We start from the raw sequence: 18,377 nt of genomic DNA, 5'->3' as shown, positions 1-18,377 counted from the left end.
ATGGAGAGAAAAGGGTGGGCTCTATTTATAAGGCCCTTTCCTGGTCTTCCATATTACTGGTATCAGTGCTGGGTAATGTGGAGTTGCATCTATGTGTGGTAGCAAATGCTGCAAGGCATTTCAATCAGTCTCTCGGACCTAGGGAGGAGGTTGGATGCCTCCTGAGAGACACCGCTAATGGTGAACAGTAAGCTCTGTATTTTGTAGGTGTGTGGGACACAATGTTGTTCACATGAGAGAGGGCGATTCTGTGTGTTAAGTTAGAAGCTAGATAGGCTCGGACTTTTGTTTCTGTTTGTTTATTTTTATGCTTGGAGAATAAATCTAGCTGAGGCTAGTTGAACCAAAACACTGGACTGGTTTGATTTATCTGACTGAAGTGAGTAAAGTGCAGCCGCATGTGGCAGCAACTCAATACATAAAAGAATGCAGATACGGTCAAGAGATTCAGTTGTTGTTCATATGAAACATAAGAATGCAGATGAAATGTGATCTAACTGAATTTGACCATTGGTACCAGATGGGTTGATTTGAGTATATCCAAAACTGCTGATCTCTTGGGCTCTATAACTTCCACCTTGTGCAATTGGGGTTTCACTTGTCCTTATCCCACTATGTAGCCTAGACACTTAGCCTCTCCAATAGCATCTGCACATTTTGTGGTTTAGCTGTTAAGCCAGCAAACCTTAAAGATGGAAATATGGCCTTTAACTTTGAAAAATGGGACTCTCAATCCTGGGAATGAATAAAAATATCACCCAGGTTTGCTGAAGCATAAGTGGAATAAGGCAACAGAGGCTTATCCATGACACCATCTTCATATTACCCATTCTTTCTCTTTCATCCAGCTCTCCCTCTTGTCTCTTCATCTATTCACTTAAACATCACATTTGCAGTCCTGTCTGTTATAATTTTTAGATCAAATAGCCAAGTGGTGCTAAGGCTTTTACCTTCAATTGTATACTGCTATACTATTGAATATTCTTTGAGATCACTTGCTGATTTTGTGTGGTCTCTGATAAAAATGTTATGCTCTCTCACTATTATGCTGCTCTCATCATCTGTAGCCAAAACTAATTAGATACTGCATATACCAAACAAAACTCCCCCTAAATGTTATGATCATCTTGACTTCCTTTATCTTCTTTATCCTCTTTCTTATGTGTAAAATTATGTTTCTTGGAAAAGTTCATGTTCAAATGATATGAAGTTTTATTCAGCAAAAGCCAAATACTTTATCTGAGACAAAGCTCAGGGATGGAAGTGTACAACTGAATGCCACAACTAAAATGCCTTAACTTATAATAAAATAATAAATATAAGTTCCTGTTTGTTTTCTTGCTAGGATGTTCTATAGAAAAATAGCAACAAATTTCTTCTGCAGCTCTTTCCACAAAGATTTTCCTGTCTTTTGGTTCTTTAAGCTAAAGACAATGCAACTTTCAAATAATAGCTGTTAGTAAAATATAGATATTTTATTTGCAAATTATTATTCTTATTATAAAAACATAATATATAAGCAATGTACTAAAAGTAGTATTTTCCATTAAAATTAATTTTACAATTTGATCCTCTCAATGTAAGGTATGCAGACATGCATTACCCTCACTTTCCCTCTATTTTCTCATACAATTTTGTCTCGTTCTGTCTTATTTCTTTTGTTAGTAGTTACTAAGTCTCTTTATACATCATTGTATACATAAGCATCCATATTTAAAAATCAAATATATCATGATAATAAAAACAAAGGCATATAGAATCAACTTTAAAATGGATGGAATGAATACAGCCAGTCACACTATCCATCATCACCAGCATGGAACTTTGCAAATATGTCTTTCAAATCTCTTAACTCCTGAAGATGTTCATCAATAATTTTCCTGGGGTCATCAGTGTTGTTGGTTCAGAATATACAACATTGAGCTCCAAACTGAGTACACAATATCCTCCTGATTGTGCAGTCAGGTAATCTAGAATCATTCTGTGTTGTATGATTTCCTTCTTTATTGTTTTTAATTCTTCTACATATCTAAATGTTTTATCATAAATATCTGTTATCAGTGCCGTAACTAGACATTTCAGTGCCCTGGGCGAGACAGGGCACCGGCGCCCCCCATCAAAGTGGGAGTGACATTTGTCAAGTGGGTGTGGCCAATCTAATGTGGGGGTGTGGCTAGCACTTTACTGTAAAGAATTCTGCTACACATATTTGCAAATGCATGATATATATATCTATCAGAGCCGGATTTACACCTCATGGGGCCCTAGGCAAGATATTGGTTTGCCCCCCCCTTCACACACACAGTGGCCCCTCACACACACATAATACACACACACAGTGGCCCCTCACATACACATAATACACACACACACAGTGGCCCCTCACACACACATAATACACACACACACACACACACAGTGGCCCCTCACACACACATAATACCAGGGGCGGATTGGGAACTTAAAGTGGCCCTGGAAAAATTCTGAAAGTGGCCTTATGTAGGCGGGACCAATAAATGGTTGGCGGGGCAAATTGTAGGCGGAGTTAGCACTCCATTAGCTCGAGCCACATTGGTTTTTATACAAGGCAAATGCAATACGCTATGGTAAGCAGAGTCCGTCTATCACAGTTGACGGAGCTAACACACAAGTAGGCAAAGCATTGCACATGTAGGTGGAGCAGTCACAAGTAGACAGAGTCAGCACACCAGTGGATGGTGTATACACATTAGTTATGTAAGTGGAGCAGCTTAATCCAGCAGCAGGGAGTTCCCAGGGTTAGCATTAATGTAATAATAGTTGGGTCACCCACCGGATCAAAAAGTCTCAGTAACAATATAAAATTAAAAAAATAAAAAGTAAATCACACTGCTTCTGCATACCTGTATGCAAAACTGTAGCATGTCGAAACCATGCTGGTGTGTGCCTTAACCCCGAAGAAGAGGTTCCAACCTCCCAATGTCCTCTATTCCTCCCAATCCACTCTTCTTGGAGTTAGGGATTTCAAAGATAAAAACCCACATACTTTTAAATAAAACTGTGATTACTTATACACACAAGCATGAACAATTAAAACATTTTTCTTTTTCAGATTAAATTAAAATACTTCCATGGATGCATCATACATATTGAATTGCAAGGTTTATACTGTTCTGCATGATAATTTAGCCAGTATTAGTGATACAAATACAATATAAACAGCCTCCTAGTGACCGCCATACAAAATAAACAGCATCCTAGGGACTGCCATACAAAATAAACAGCATCCTAGGGATCGCCATACAATACAAACAGCATCCTAGTGACCGCCATACAATACAAAAGTGAATTCTAGTGACCATCATACAATGCAGAGTATCCTAGCAAACGTCGTGCAATAGAGAGCATTCTTGTGTCAGCCATACAATGCAGAGGGCATTCTTGTGTCTGCAATACAGAGAGCATCTTAATGACACTATATAAAGTGCCCAGTGTGTCTGCCCCTGTATGAGTGGCGCCCTGTGTTTCTGCCCCTGGTATGAGTGCGCCCTGTGTGTCTGCCCCTTTATGAGTGCGCCCTGTGTGTCTGCCCCTTTATGAGTGCGCCCAATGTGTTTGCTCACCAACTATATGTTGAAGTACAGGACTAACAATTATTTTATTGAGGTAGGGAGAGCATAAAAGTCTGTATCTGCAACAGTTTGTGTAGTGACAATATTGGGTTTTTTTTTTTCTCACTTATCAAGTGATTACTTAAGCTGACACTGGATATTCAGAGAGGAACTAGAGGTTGTATATAATCTGCATTTATAGTGTACATATGGTGCTAGTGAATATGTGATTCTGTGAGTGTTAAAATACCTGCTATTTACTGCACAACTTCTTCATGTGAGTCAGTCAGGAAGCCAGAGGAGCTGTCCTCCACTCATCCCACCCCCCTGCGCTGTCACATTGGATCTGCAGCTGCGGTGATGTCATCACAGATGGACGCGTAGCTGTCTCCCAGTCAGCAATAGGATTTGATCCTTTCATCACCACCTACCCCCAGCTCAAGTGCCAACCTCCCTCCCTGCTCACTCTACACCCCCCCCCCCCGCACGAGTCGCGCGGGGGGGGGGGTGCCGCGAGTTGGGGGAGGGGCCAAAAAAAATATTATTTTTTTTTACCTTTTAATGTGCCACAAAGGGGAGAGTAGCGGGCGGCTGCTGCGCCCTGGGCGACGGCACCGCCCGCACCACCCTAGTTACGGCTCTGTCTGTTATGTTGTCCAATAGTTCAGTTAAATTACCAGAGTGGTTATCATATATGCACGGTGGTGTAGTGGTTAGCACATCTGCCTCACAGCGCTCGGGTCATGAGTTCAATTCCCGATCATGGCCTTATCTGTGAGGAGTTTGTATGTTCTCCCCGTGTTTGCGTGGGTTTCCTCCGGGTGCTCTGGTTTCCTCCCACACTCCAAAAACATACTGGTAGGTTAATTGGCTGCTAACAAAAATTGACGTGTGTGTGTGTGTGTGTGTGTGTGTGTGTTAGGGAATTTTGACTGTAAGCCCCAATGGGGCAGGGACTGATGTGAGTAAGTTCTCTGTACAGCGCTGTGGAATTAGTGGCGCTATATAAATAAATGATGATGATAGTCCCTGCATTGTCCACTGTGATTATATTATCTAATGTATGTGTATGTGTCACTCACCGGACTGTGAGTGCTACTTCTCCTGTGGTTAGGAACCGTGGCAGTCCACCATCCTGAGGGTCTGCGCATGTGCAGCCCTTTCAAACCTTCAGTATCTGTTCCTTTTAGTTAATTGGCTGATCAGGCAACACTCCCTATTTAAAGCACCTGTGGTCTATACCTCATTGCCTGATCTTGGAGTCTCATTCCCCATGAGCCTCTGAAGGTGTTCCAGTGTTTCCTCGTGTATTCAGCTCCTGCTGATTCCTGTTGTTCGTTTGTGGTTTCCTAACCACTTCAACTCTCCCGTGTTCATCGTGACTGCACCAGCTGATTCCTATCCGCTGCCTCCGTGCTTCTACAGTATCCTGCTCACTTCAACTCTCCCGTGTTCATCGTGACTGCACCAGCTGATTCCTATCCGCTGCCTCCGTGCTTCTACAGAGTCCTGCTCATCGCAACTCTCCAGTGTTCATCGTGTCTGCAGCCAGCTGATTCCTATCCGCTGTCTCCGTGCTTCCACAGTGTTCCTGCTTATGTCAACTCGCCTGTCTGCATCGGGTCAGCGCTCCGCTGCTTTCATCTCAGCTATTGGTTATCAGATCGCCTCAACTCTCCTGTGTTCTCCAGGTGTCCAGTTCTATATACTACTGCTTCCTGAGTATTGCCTAAACCTTGCTGGTCTACCTACCGTGCGCTGCACCTAATTGGTTACCGCTTCCACCCTCCAGTGGTTTCTCATCCTACCGGCCTCCAGCCGTTCAGGTATCCCTGCACGTCTCTCTGACAGCCTGCTCTCCTGAACCATGGTATGCATACTTCTCATTGACTGTGCTGGTGTATTGCATATCTAACTGGACTGAGCTTGTTCTCCTCCGGAGTTTCCTATCCACCGAGACTTTTGCTATCATTTGACTGTGTTTCCTATTTGCCTGGATAGTTCTTGTGACTTTGTATATTTGTGCAGTGCTGCTCAGCTATTATTATTATATTGTGCATATCATCGTGGGATCAAGTTCAGTGTGTCCGTGTATACTCTGCATTGCATTCATCTCCTCGTGCCCCTCCTCACATATATATTTCAGTGGTACAACTTGCTAGATGCAGATCACTGCCTCCTGTTTCCTGTGACACCAGTTTCTAGTATCCATTCACATAGCAGTGGTACAACTTGCTAACGCAGACCACTGACTCCCCTGATACCTTCACCTGGATTCCATTCCTTCACCTAGACAGCGGTACAACTTGCTATACGCAGACCGCTGACTCGCATCACCTCCTCGTTACTCCTGGACTTTCCTCCTCACTATTGCAGTGGTTTAACTTGCTATACGCAGACCACTGACTACCTTCACGTTTCCTCGTCCATCCAGTTCCTCGTGTACAGTTATCTCCCTATTACCAGTGCTGCTAGTCATAGACCTTCCTCGAGCATTCTCTTACCATCTGCTGTCTCCTGTTCCGTAGTCACCCCGCTACCAGAATACCATAATACCAACTATACTGCTCTGGTAAGTCCATCATCTGGTGATACCTGGGTAAAGACTCCTAGTGCCCGTGACAGTATGTCATATGAATAAACAGCCAGTATTTAACTTATATGCAAAATAATAAACTAATTTGCGCCCCTTGCATTGTAACATGGTGTGTCAAGGAGCAAACTTACTCTTTTTTTGCTTTGCTCTCCTTAATGACTCAGAACCCATTGTCTGCACCAACAAGAGTAAGTCTGCGTGCTGTCTCAGCAAGCGCTGGAAACAGAATTTTTGGTGCAACAAATTTCCCTTATAAGTCTTTCCACAGTCCAGTATCTGAATCAGGCACACATCCTTTTGCTTTGTAGCTAGCATGCTCCTGCGTAGTTTTTCAAATTTAACAGATTCAAATATCATCATCATTAAATCTACAGTTTATGTTTCTTTAACGCTTTCACATGCTGCTTTGTTGGCAAGCTTATTTCCTTGTGCCACTGTATCTGTCTGTTTAGTGTGCTCTTGACACTTTACAAAAGTAACCTGTTTGGGCAGCTGTTTAGTTTCAATTAGTGCCTGAACCTGTTTTGCATGTGCTATTGGTGTGCCAGTTTTCGTTAGATAACCCCTTTGTTTCCATATCTCACCAAAATCATGCACTAAGCCAAAGGAATAGCATGAATCTGTATATGTTGACAATTTTATTTTTTGACAGGCTTAAGGCTATCAATTCTGCCTCTTGGGCCGAATGTGGAGGCCACAATGGTCCTGCCTCTATTATTTCAGATTCAGTGGTAATTGCATAACCTGTATATAATGTACCATCTTCTGATTGTCTATGGCAACTGTCATCAGTAAAAAGGGTTATCTCAGAATGTGGTATGGGAGTGCTCAGTATGTCTGCACATACACAAAAACATTATTCTAAATCATGCTTATGGCTGTTTATTTTCTCATGCTCTCCACTGTCGCTCTCTGTCTCCTCCCCCTGTGAGAATGGGACTCACATTGAAGCAAAGTAGCATGGTTGAGTGTGTTATAGTGGTGAATGAAAATATTGGGTTGATTTGAGAAGTGCAATTTCCCAGAAAGTGATTCTAACAGCAGAAAAATGCCTGGTTTGGTCTGCGGTAAGTAATGTGGCAACTGCATGAGGAACTAACAAAAATCTTGCGTTTTATACACCAGTAATGCTACAGCTGCAACTGCACGCAAAATGAATTCTAGGGCTTGTTGTACTCTGTCTAACTGAGCGCTGTAATAGCCTACTGATCTATGATGTGTGCCATGTTCTTGTGTGAGTACTCCTAAGGCTGTTTTTTCTGCTTAGGTACAGTAAAGATGAAATGGCTTATTGCAGTCTGGAATACCTAATGTTGGTGCACAGTGTTCAACAGTGTTTTTAAAGCTTGAAAAGCCTGAACAGTCTCTTCTGTATGTTCTACTTTATCTGGTCTATTCTGTAAAATTAACTCTTGCAAGGGAAAACCTATAGCAGATAAAACAGGCACCCAAATACGACAATACCCAGCAAGACTGAAAAATGCTCTGACTTGCTTTTGGTTTTGTGGTAGAGAGTTAGGAAAAATCATTTGAATTTTTTCAGGTATGAGATCTCTGATACTAGGAGTAAAACAATGTACCAAATAGTGCAGTTTACATAAGCAAAGTTGAATTTTAGTCCTGGAGACTTTATGTCATGTGTTTTCGAGGTAGATTAGCAGAGCTTTGGTAAAGAGAGGGTGAACATAAAAGCAAATCATATACATATTGAATTAGGACTGAACCATGTTCTGGTTGATATTTCTGCAAACTTTTGTGCAGCCATTGTGAAAATATTGAAAGAGAATCTATGAAGCCTTGGAGAAGATATGTCCAGGTACACTGAATTCCCTTATATGTGAAAGTAAAATGGTACATTGATTCTATACAAATTGGTATTCAAAAATGGCACTGCAGAGGTCAATACAGAAAAATTAGTTTTATCAGCTGGTGTCTGCATTAAAATGGTGACTGGGTTTGGCACTACTGGGAATTGTTACTATACTGCCTTATTGAGTGCCCTCAAATCTGTACTAAGCGTCAGGTGTTATTGCGCTTTGGAAAGCAGGAGTGTTGGCAGGGATTCTACAATTAAGATACCTTGTTTCAGTAATGATTGTATAACTGGATATATCCCCTTCTCAGCCTCTGGTTTTAATGGGTACTGTGGTATTCGAGGAGGGTATTTTCCTGTTTTTAGCTTAATGTACATTAGTAGTATATTATGCACTTGTCCTATTTCAATACTTTCCTATGTCCAGAGACAATCAGGTATATCATTTAGCATTTCAATTACAAGATTAGATATTTGTACTGATAATATCTTTTGAGGTATATGAAAATCCTCTAAGCAGTACTGAGCTTGCTGTTCATGTAAGTGAGGAACATCAAGGTACACCCTACTAGGTGTACAATAAATTATACAATTCATTGTGCACAACAAATCCATGCCCAACAGATTTATCTGTGTATTGGCACATAGTATAAAGGAGTGCTCAGTACTTAATGAACCAATTGCAACTATTTGACAGACAGAAACAGGTAAAGTTTTTATTTCCCCTAAGACTCCTACAGCCTCAAAAGTCTCAGATGATTTTGATATGTGAAGTGTGTCCTGTAAAATTGAGGAAAGGAAAGTACTGGCTGTCTTTCATGCAGCACACAAATACTTGATAGCTTATTTGTACACTTAAATTTAAAGTTGAAAAAGGACATGCCCTACTCCAAATATAAATCTGCCATAACATTTCAAATTTACCTCCTCCTTCAATGCAACATGGTTTTGCCTTACTTGCTTACTTTTGTTTAACATTCCTCATTAAATCGGGCCCTTAATTGCCAATATTCATAGAGTGTTCAGAAAGCCTAGCTCTTTCAGTTGCACCCACAGTGTTTTTCAGTTTGTTTTTTTATTTTTAGAAGATTGTTCTCTAAGCTCTTCCTTCAACCTCTCCCAGTGGGTAGAGTCCTCTACTCATCGGGATGGCCATTGCCTTGATCTTGTTTTCTCTAGACTATGCTCAGTTTCTGATTTCCTTAATATGCTTTTTCCCCTTTAGGCTCATCACCTTATCAGCTACAGTGCATCCGGAAAGTATTCACAGTGCTTCACTTTTTCCACATTTTGCTATGTTACAGCCTTATTCCAAAATGGAATAAATTCCTTTTTCCCCTCAAAATTCTACACACAATACCCCATAATGTCAACGTGAAAAAAGTTTTTTTCGAGACTTTTGCAAATTTATTAAAAATAGAATACTAAGAAATCACATGTACATGTATTCACAGCCTTTGCCATGAAGCTCAAAATTGAGCTCAGGTGCATCCTGTTTCCACTGATCATCCTTGAGATGTTCCTACAGCTTAATTGGAGTCCAGCTGTGAGAAATTCAGTTGATTGGACATGATTTGCAAAGGCACACACCTCTCCATATAAGGTCCCACACTTGACAGTGCATGTCAGAGCACAAACCAAGCATGAAGTCAAAGGAATTGTCTGCAGACCTCCGAGGCAATATTGTCTTGAGGCACAAATCTGGGGAAGGGTACAGAAAAATATCTGCTTCTTTGAAGGTCGAAATGAGCACAGTGGCCTCCATCATCCGTAAGTGGAAGAAGTTCGGAACCACCAGGACTCTCCCTAGAACTGGCCGGCTGTCTAAACTGAGCGATCGGGGAAAAAGGGCACTAGTCAGGGAGGTGACCAAAAACCCGATGGTCACTCTGTCAGAGCTACAGCATTCCTCTGTGGAGAGAGGAGAACCTTCCAGAAGAACAACCATCTCTGCAGCAATCCACCAATCAGGCCTGTATGGTAGAGTGGCCAGACAGAAGCCACTCCTTAGTAAAAAGCACATGGCAGGCCACTTGAAATTTGCCAAAATGCATCTGAAGAACTCTCAGACCATGGGAAACAAGATTCTCTCGTCTGATGAGACAAAGATTGAACTCTTTGGCATGAATGTCAGGCATCATGTTTGAAGGTAACCATGCATACCGCATCACCAGGCCAATACCATACATACAGTGAAGTATGGTGGTGACAGCAAAGCATGGTGGTGGCAGCATCATGCTGTGGGGATATTTTTCAGTGGCAAGAACTGGGAAACTAGTCAGGATAGAGGGAAAGATGAATACAGCAATGTACAGGGAGGAAAACTTGCTCCAGAGCACTCTTGACCTCAGACTGGGTTCATCTTTCAGCAGGACAACGACCCTAAGCACACTGCCAAGATATCAAAGAAGTAGATTCAGGAGAACTCTGTGAATGTCCTAGAGTGGCCCAGCCAGAGCCCAGACTTGAATTCGATTGATATCTCTGGAGAGATCTGAAAATGGTTGTGCACCGAAGCTTCCCATCCAACCTGATGCAGCTTGAGAGGTGCTGCAAAGAGGAATGGACGAAACTGCCCATAGATAGGTGTACCAAGCTTGTGGCATCATATTCAAAAAGACTTGAGGCTGTAATTGCTGCCAAAGGTGTATCAACAAAGTATTGAGCAAAGGCTGTGAATACTTATGTACATGTTTTTTATTTTTAATACATTTTCAAAAATCTTAAAAAAACTTTTTTCACGTTGTCATTATGGGATATATTGTGTGTAGAATTTTGAGGGGAAAAAAGGAATATATTCAATTTTGGAATAAGGCTGTAACATAACAAAATGTGGAAAAAGTGAAGCGCTGGGAATACTTTCCGGATGCACTGTACATGCTCACCTCCACTAATTTAACATCTCTACTGTCAAACTCTGCCGAGCATGCTCATGCTCATTTAAATTTTAAATCTTTTAGTTTTCAACAGTTTTCCACCTCTCTCCAACACCTTCTCTCCCCAATCTCTACATTCTCCTCCCCCGATATGGCAGGTCCTCATTATTACCATATCCTAGCAACAGCTCTCAATCAAGTGGTTCCAGCTAAAATTCATACTACATGTCGACTTCTATGTCAGCCTTGGCACACTAAAGTAACTCGTAATCTTCAAATACATATCTGTAAAGCAGAAAGTCACTGGCGAAAATCTCGTACCTCTAATGATTTCATTACATATACTTTTATCTACCACTCCTATTGAAATGCTTAGGACACTGCAAAATAGACATATTTCCAATCTCTTATCTATGCTCAGTATTTTAACCACAAACTCCTGTTTAACACATTTACATCTGTTCTCAATCCTTCCACTCCAAATCCTCTAGCTACTATCCGTGCCCAGGATCTTGCTTCCTACTTCAAGGACAAGATTGAGAAGAACTAGAAATGGTATCAACCTCCTCAACAAGCAATCAGCTCAATTCCTTCTCAACACCCTCTGACTCCCTCTCTTCATTTGATCCCGTAAATGAAGAGGACGTTTCTAAACTTTTCTTGTCTTCCTACTCTACCTCTTGCCTTCTTGATCCTATACTCTTACAAATCGATAGATCCCTGTCTCATGTGCTCATTCCTCCTCTATCTAATATCAGCAATCTCTCTCTCTCTACTGGTATCTTCCTGTCATTATACAAGCACGCAGTGATTACTTCTATTCTGAAAAAACAACATTCTGACCCAAACTCTCTCTCAAATTACTGTCCCATCTCTCAGCTCCCATGCCCATACAAGCTTCTTGAGAGACTTGACTACACTCGCCTTACATGCTTCCTTTTCACAAACAACCTATTGGATCCTCTTTAGTCGGGCTTTCATTCACCACTCTATTCTCATACAAATGCTACAATCCCTAGGTCTTCAAAACACTGTCCTATCCTGATTCTCATCCTACCTTTCTTATTGCTCTTTAACTGTTAATTTCTGTAGATCCAACTCTGCTCCACTTCCTCTATCACTTGAGGTACCACAAGGCTCTGTGCTAGGTTCTTTACTTTTCTCTATGTATACCACTTCTTTAGGAAATTTAATAAGCTCCTTTGGATTTCAGCATAATCTCTACATGGATTATACCCAAATGTATCTATGCTCTCCTAATATCTCGCCATCATCATCATCATTATCATCAGCATCATTTATTTACATAGTGCCAACATATTCCATAGCGCTTTACAATTGGGGACAAACACAGTAAACTAATAAACAAACTGGGTAAAACAGACAGAGGTGAGAAGGTCCTGCTCGCAAGCTTACAATCCATGGGACAATGGGAGTTTGATACATGAGGTTAAGTCTATATTTTGCATTTCGATCCAGCCAGACTGCAAAGGTAAAAGTGACTCATAAGCTAAATGATCCTGTCACACAACAATGTTGGTCAGGGGGTAGTTGCCTTGTGTGAAATTGTGTAACGAATGGTAATAGGGTAATGTAGTGAGGTTAAGAGGGTGGTTGAGTAATATTATAAGCTTGTCTGAAAAGGTGGGTTTTCAGAGATTGCTTGAAAGTTTGTAGACCAGAGGAGAGTCTTATTGTGTGAGAAAGAGAATTCCATAGAATAGGTGCAGCCCGAAAAAAGTCCTGTAACTGGGAATGGGAGGATGTAATGAGGCTGGATGAGAGACGCGGATCTTGTGCAGAACGGAGTTGCCGAGTTGGGAGATATTTTGAGAAAAGGGAGGAGATGTATATTTGTGCAGCTTTGTTGATGGCCTTGTAGGTTAGTAAAAGAATTTTATAATGGATTCTGTAGAAAACAGGCAACTAGTGTAGAGACATAAAGAGCGATTCAGCAGAGAAATAACGATTTGCTGCTGCGTGCAAAATAGATTGCAGGGGTTTGAGTCTGTTTTTGGAAGACCAGTAAGGAATTCTGGAAATATTTTTTAGATGTATATAACATGATTTAGATATGTGGGGAACAAAGGATAGGTGTAAGTCGAGCTTGTGGGATTTATGGTCATGTTATCAACAGAAATAGAAATGTCAGGTACGCCATCTGTGCTGTCCTGCGTTACTGATTGTCTTTTTGCCATTTCATGCTAGATGTCGTCTCGCCAACTCAAACTCAATCTTTCAAAAACAGATAATAGTATTCCCACCACCAATAGAAGTGACCTACCAGACATTTCTATTTCTGTTGACAACATGACCATAAATCCCATTCCACAAACTAACTGCCTAGGTGTGATCCTTGACTCAAAACTATTAGAAACATGTCAGCCCATACTGGTGCATAATTAGATAAAAATAAAAGGTTATATAAAAATGTAAAATTTAAAAGTATGTGCTGACATATTTCTAATAAGCTTTCAGACAAAACATTGTATATATTGTCTTTACTGTTTTTAATGATGTAATTAAAGTTCAATGGGAGGCTGAAGTACAAATAGCCCCAATTCAAAGTTAGTAGCATCCTTGAAAAGTCGGATGAAATGCGTTGGGTTAATACAAATCAAACACTTTACAATTTTGATCTGTGCTAGCAATCATCCACTTCCGTCTTACGTTCCAGGTGCATTCCAATGCCTAGGAACGCCAACATCTGGAATCACCAGCTCCTGAGATCAGGAAAGAACTCTGTGACCACAGCAGCAATAGAAGATAAAATGACAGGGAAAGCCCAAGGGTAAGACTGAATTTCATTAACTAAAAGGGCTCCCACTGTTACGTGCCTGCCAATGAGTTATTTCATCCTACTCAATTTATCTCAAAAGAGCTATAATCACTTAACCACACTGATTACTCAGTGGGTACTTTGTTGTATGTGTTACTTTTTCACAGTGCCTGATATGTCAAGGTTCCAATTTTCATTCATTTCACCACAATACAGTCCACACTTCATATTGCATTCAATGCAACTCAGTGGAGTTGCTAATATTTGCGCTTCTTTACTGTTTTGAAATTGGAGTTATCCTTGAATAGAAGCAGCATTACATTTACATTAGGGAGCGCACACTATTTTACTTATACCTTTTATCTCTCTGTATGTCTGTATTACCCAGTATTGTCTATTACTATGTTTGTCCCGAATTGGAAAGTGCTATGGAATAAGCTGGTGCTATATAAATAAATAAATGAGGATGATGATGATGATTGATTCCATCCTTTAGTTTCTTATTGTATTCGCTCACTGTCTGCGTGGGTTCCTGTTTTGTTTCAAATAACTGTGGCCAGTCAGTTTTTGGAGGAAACACTGCTCTTAACTGAGTTTGAAAAGCTGCAACAGCTGCTTCCTGTTCAGCTTCATTTAGGGCACAGTAGTAACCACATCTGCTGTTTATATGAGATCATCATGGAACACTCCACTAATGAGCTGTCTCCAGACTTTTGGTGATGGTTCATGTAATAATCCAACTTGCTGCACAAATCGTCAAGAGGTTTCTACATTACTTCTTGCGTCAGGGAAATCTGTTATTAGCGATCTAAATTCCCATCTGCTCCATGAGACATGTATTCATCTATCTTCTGCTGGTAATGTGCCGGGCACTGTCTAGACTCTCATAGAGTGAGTCTGTATTGTTCCTGATGTCTGATCTGTTGTATCTGCATCATCATCAGCAAATAGAGTGCGCACTGGCTGATGATGAACTAACAGGCAGCCCGTAATTTTCCATGTCTCATCTACTCTGGGAATTGTTAGACTTTGTGAATCAATTACTAGGGCATTTGTAATTATTTGCTGGTGAACCTTTGGTGCAGCCATTGTAGTAGCGGCCCCACCCATATGACTATGTGCATCTCCCCTCACTACTTGTGCATTTCCCGCTGGCTGATTAAGTACCGTTAACGTGGCTGCCATATAGGAGTCAAACCAGTTCTCCTGAACTATCATTTTTAAACAGATTATTTTAGTTACTACTGTGTACATGGGTATATAAGGAAGTGGTAGTGCGCAAGCAGCAGAAGATGGTCTTTTGGGCACAGCCGGATGGCTTTCTGGGAGAGGCAGAAATAATTTTAAGTCCCTCACTTACTTTCATACGAAATTTCCACTGTTCATACCACTTGTCCAAGCACTTTAAATGTTTGAAACATTTTTCTGATCCATCCATCTTAAATTTACAATTTCTCAAGTTATCCAATACATTAACATCAAAAGACCCATTTGCTGGAAACTGATGTTTAGTCACTGACATTAATTTATACCATTGTGTACAATACTGCACTAAGATAGCAACTATAGTATATATATGCCAACCCATATCGCAAACCATTGGTCAATACGGTTTTGTCTCTCCTCCTCAGTAGGACCAACCCCCATATTTTCTTTTTTTTTATTATTATTATTATTATTATCTTTATTTTAACTAAATATGGGGTGTATCACAAGACTCTTATGTCTTAGATGCAGTTTTGACACCACCATAACAGAATTCCACAAATTACATAAAAGTCTAAGAACACAGTACTTTGATACCATGGTGTCTTTCACCAACCGCGCATGACTGCCACAGAGACTTCTGTCTGCCACACAGGCTATAACAGGTATCTCTCTTCTGTCTACCACACAGAGACTATGCCACATAGACTTTTAGACAATTAATATTACATTTGTCTATTACCTATTCAAAAATTGTCCCTACTAAGTCATCAGTTGATCAGGCTGATGCTTTTATCAGTTAAACCAGCAAATAAAACAATGGGAAAATTGTCCCAAAACTATGAATATTATGTAGGTGACGGAACACAGCAAATTGTAATATTGTTAGTTCTACACTTCATGAAATTTGACTCAACACTACCCTATCCTCATCACCCATTATCACTGCCACTATAGTCCTGATGAGTATAAATCAAATGTAATTTTAAATATGTGGTTACAAGGAAACCAGGCAGTGAAGACTAAATATAAGGACCAGTGAACGAGCCCTGAGGTTGCAAAATGACATTTATTGGAAAAGATCTTGTTCAAATGATATGAAGTTTTATTTAGCAAAAGCCAAATTCCTTATCCGAGACACAGCTCAGGAATGAAAGCACACAACTTAATATCTCACCTGAAATGCCTTAACTTATAGTCTATTATTTTAACAGGATATATTTTGTGACACTAAATAAAAAAAAATTGTTTACGTTTCCTTGCTAGGATGTTCTTTAGAGAAAAACAAGTCCTTATATGTTATACAATGAATTTGGTCTGCAGCTGTATCCACAATGTGATTTTTCCTTTCTTTACTATCTTAAGCTAAAGACAATGCACTTTGTCACACTTTCAAATATTAGCTCTTAAGTGGTAGTCAATTTTTTCTGTACACTACAATCAGCTGCAATGCGATTCGTATACAACATACATTTAATTATAAAATTTAAATGTGGTTAATGTATTTTACAAACTTTTCATATAAAATATAATGTGGTGAAAAAGCTAAAAAATGTTTCCGACATCTGAAATAGAAGTTTGGTGTCAATCTGCTTGCAATTTTATGAGATTGTTTCTGGTGTTATTTGTGTAGCATTTGTACCTTGAGAATGCAAGTTATAAACAATATCACTATTCTAAGTTGGCAACAATAGAAAATATTACTAACAAAGTGTGTTTCTGAAAGTGTGTATGTGGAGTTAACCAAAGAGATTACTTTGTATATGCACGCTACAGGGACACTTAATAATACTGCCTTGTGTTTCGTGTTTGTATTGGTACGCTACGCAGGCAGTTAATAGTATTCCCTGGCGTAGTGTTTAGTGTGGATACCTCGCAGGAACAAGTTTCCAAGCGGGAAGGTTAGATAGCTAGTGGGAGTTTGAATAACTTGCATAGAAAGAAAAATATTTTCTAAGCGGGAAGGGATACCTCGACGGAAAAAAGATTTCCGGCCGGGTAGTGATTCCTCATTAGGAGAAAGTGATACTACTGGGAAGAGTGAGGAAACGTTGCTTTAGTAACGTTAACGGCACAGTGGACATGCAAATTGTATGAGACCTTTATTGGTTAATAATTGCCATTTTTAAACTTACCCAAGAGTTTGACGGACCACAGATCACGGGAGTCAGGCAGGCACAATGTTGGTAGCTTTGAACCTGATATATTGTATACAGTAAAGATCAGATTTGTATGCTAAGTTTGAGAAAATTAAGGACTAAACATATCACGTATTTAAATTTGTGGCAGTGCAAAGGCAAAGTTTGGTATGCAAGAAATTATCGCAGGTGAATAAAGACAATTGCTTCAAATCTCAACAAGCTACAGTAACACCGCCACCCCCACTTTATGTGGAGAATAACAAAAGCACAGCCAGGATATATAAAGAACCTTGTAAATCATACACTGTCTTGAGAGAAAAACAAAAGTAAATGTATGTATTTAAATGTATTTATTTTAGTGAAGGGGGATTTGTTTTAACCCCTGCAATAGCTTATATATTTTCAGAGAGGGGGATATTGTCATATTTTCATTTGCTATTACAGACTTCAATTAAACCCTCTCACATACTAGTAAACACTGGAATCTCCATTGTGCAGAGACAATAGTTCCAGCTATTAGAAATACTGTAAAAATTAAACCCATTCAGAACAATGGTTATTCTCAATTACAAGGCAGACATCCCCGGGCAGATAACAGGGAACAGAATAATTTACAATAGACTATAGAAATATTAGAATCTCAATTCATTGGCAAGCTAGATCTCTTAAGTCTGGCCTGCAACTTTTAAACTGACAAGATTTTTAAATAGACCAATGTTAAATAAAGAAAACAATGTGTTGTATATTTGATACTAATCAAAAAAAAATTCTCTTCCTTAGACCAGGACAGCCAGAGATTTTATATATATATATATATATATATATATATATATATATATATATATATATATATATATATATATATATATATATATATATTAGTTGTGGGGTTACAGGGAAAGTGCATAATTTTCCCTTTAAGTCACGGGCGTGAACTTGATATTGGGTCATTCTAACATTTTTTCTTCTAGTTGTGGTGGCTCATACTAACTTACTTGGCCGAGATTAATTATGTAAAATTGGATGTGTAATATACTGTGGCTCTCGTGGTATTTTTTTTAGATATTCCAGGAAGACACGCATAAGAGGTACAGAATATGCTTCACAAGTGTTAGTTTTGCACTTTCCTGTTATTGCTACAAGTCCATCACAGGTTGTAGAAATATTGTTATCAGCGATACCGGGTTCCTTATGAACTAACGATGGACAGGACATTGGATTCAATGGGTAATGTAACCTGTTAGGTTTAAAAGGAATGTGGGAGGGGCCATGGATTAGTTAAGATGTAAATGGATTAATTAAAAAGTTGAGAGTCAATTCCCCACAGTGCCCAATCCAGCTGTCATCTTGATGTAAATCTCCGTTTATGCTTTCCT

Source organism: Mixophyes fleayi, chromosome 3 (assembly GCF_038048845.1).
Source record: "Mixophyes fleayi isolate aMixFle1 chromosome 3, aMixFle1.hap1, whole genome shotgun sequence".
In the NCBI taxonomy this organism is placed as follows: domain Eukaryota; kingdom Metazoa; phylum Chordata; class Amphibia; order Anura; family Limnodynastidae; genus Mixophyes; species Mixophyes fleayi.
The sequence above is the reverse complement of the archived record's forward strand: the minus strand, read 5'-3'. Positions refer to the sequence as shown.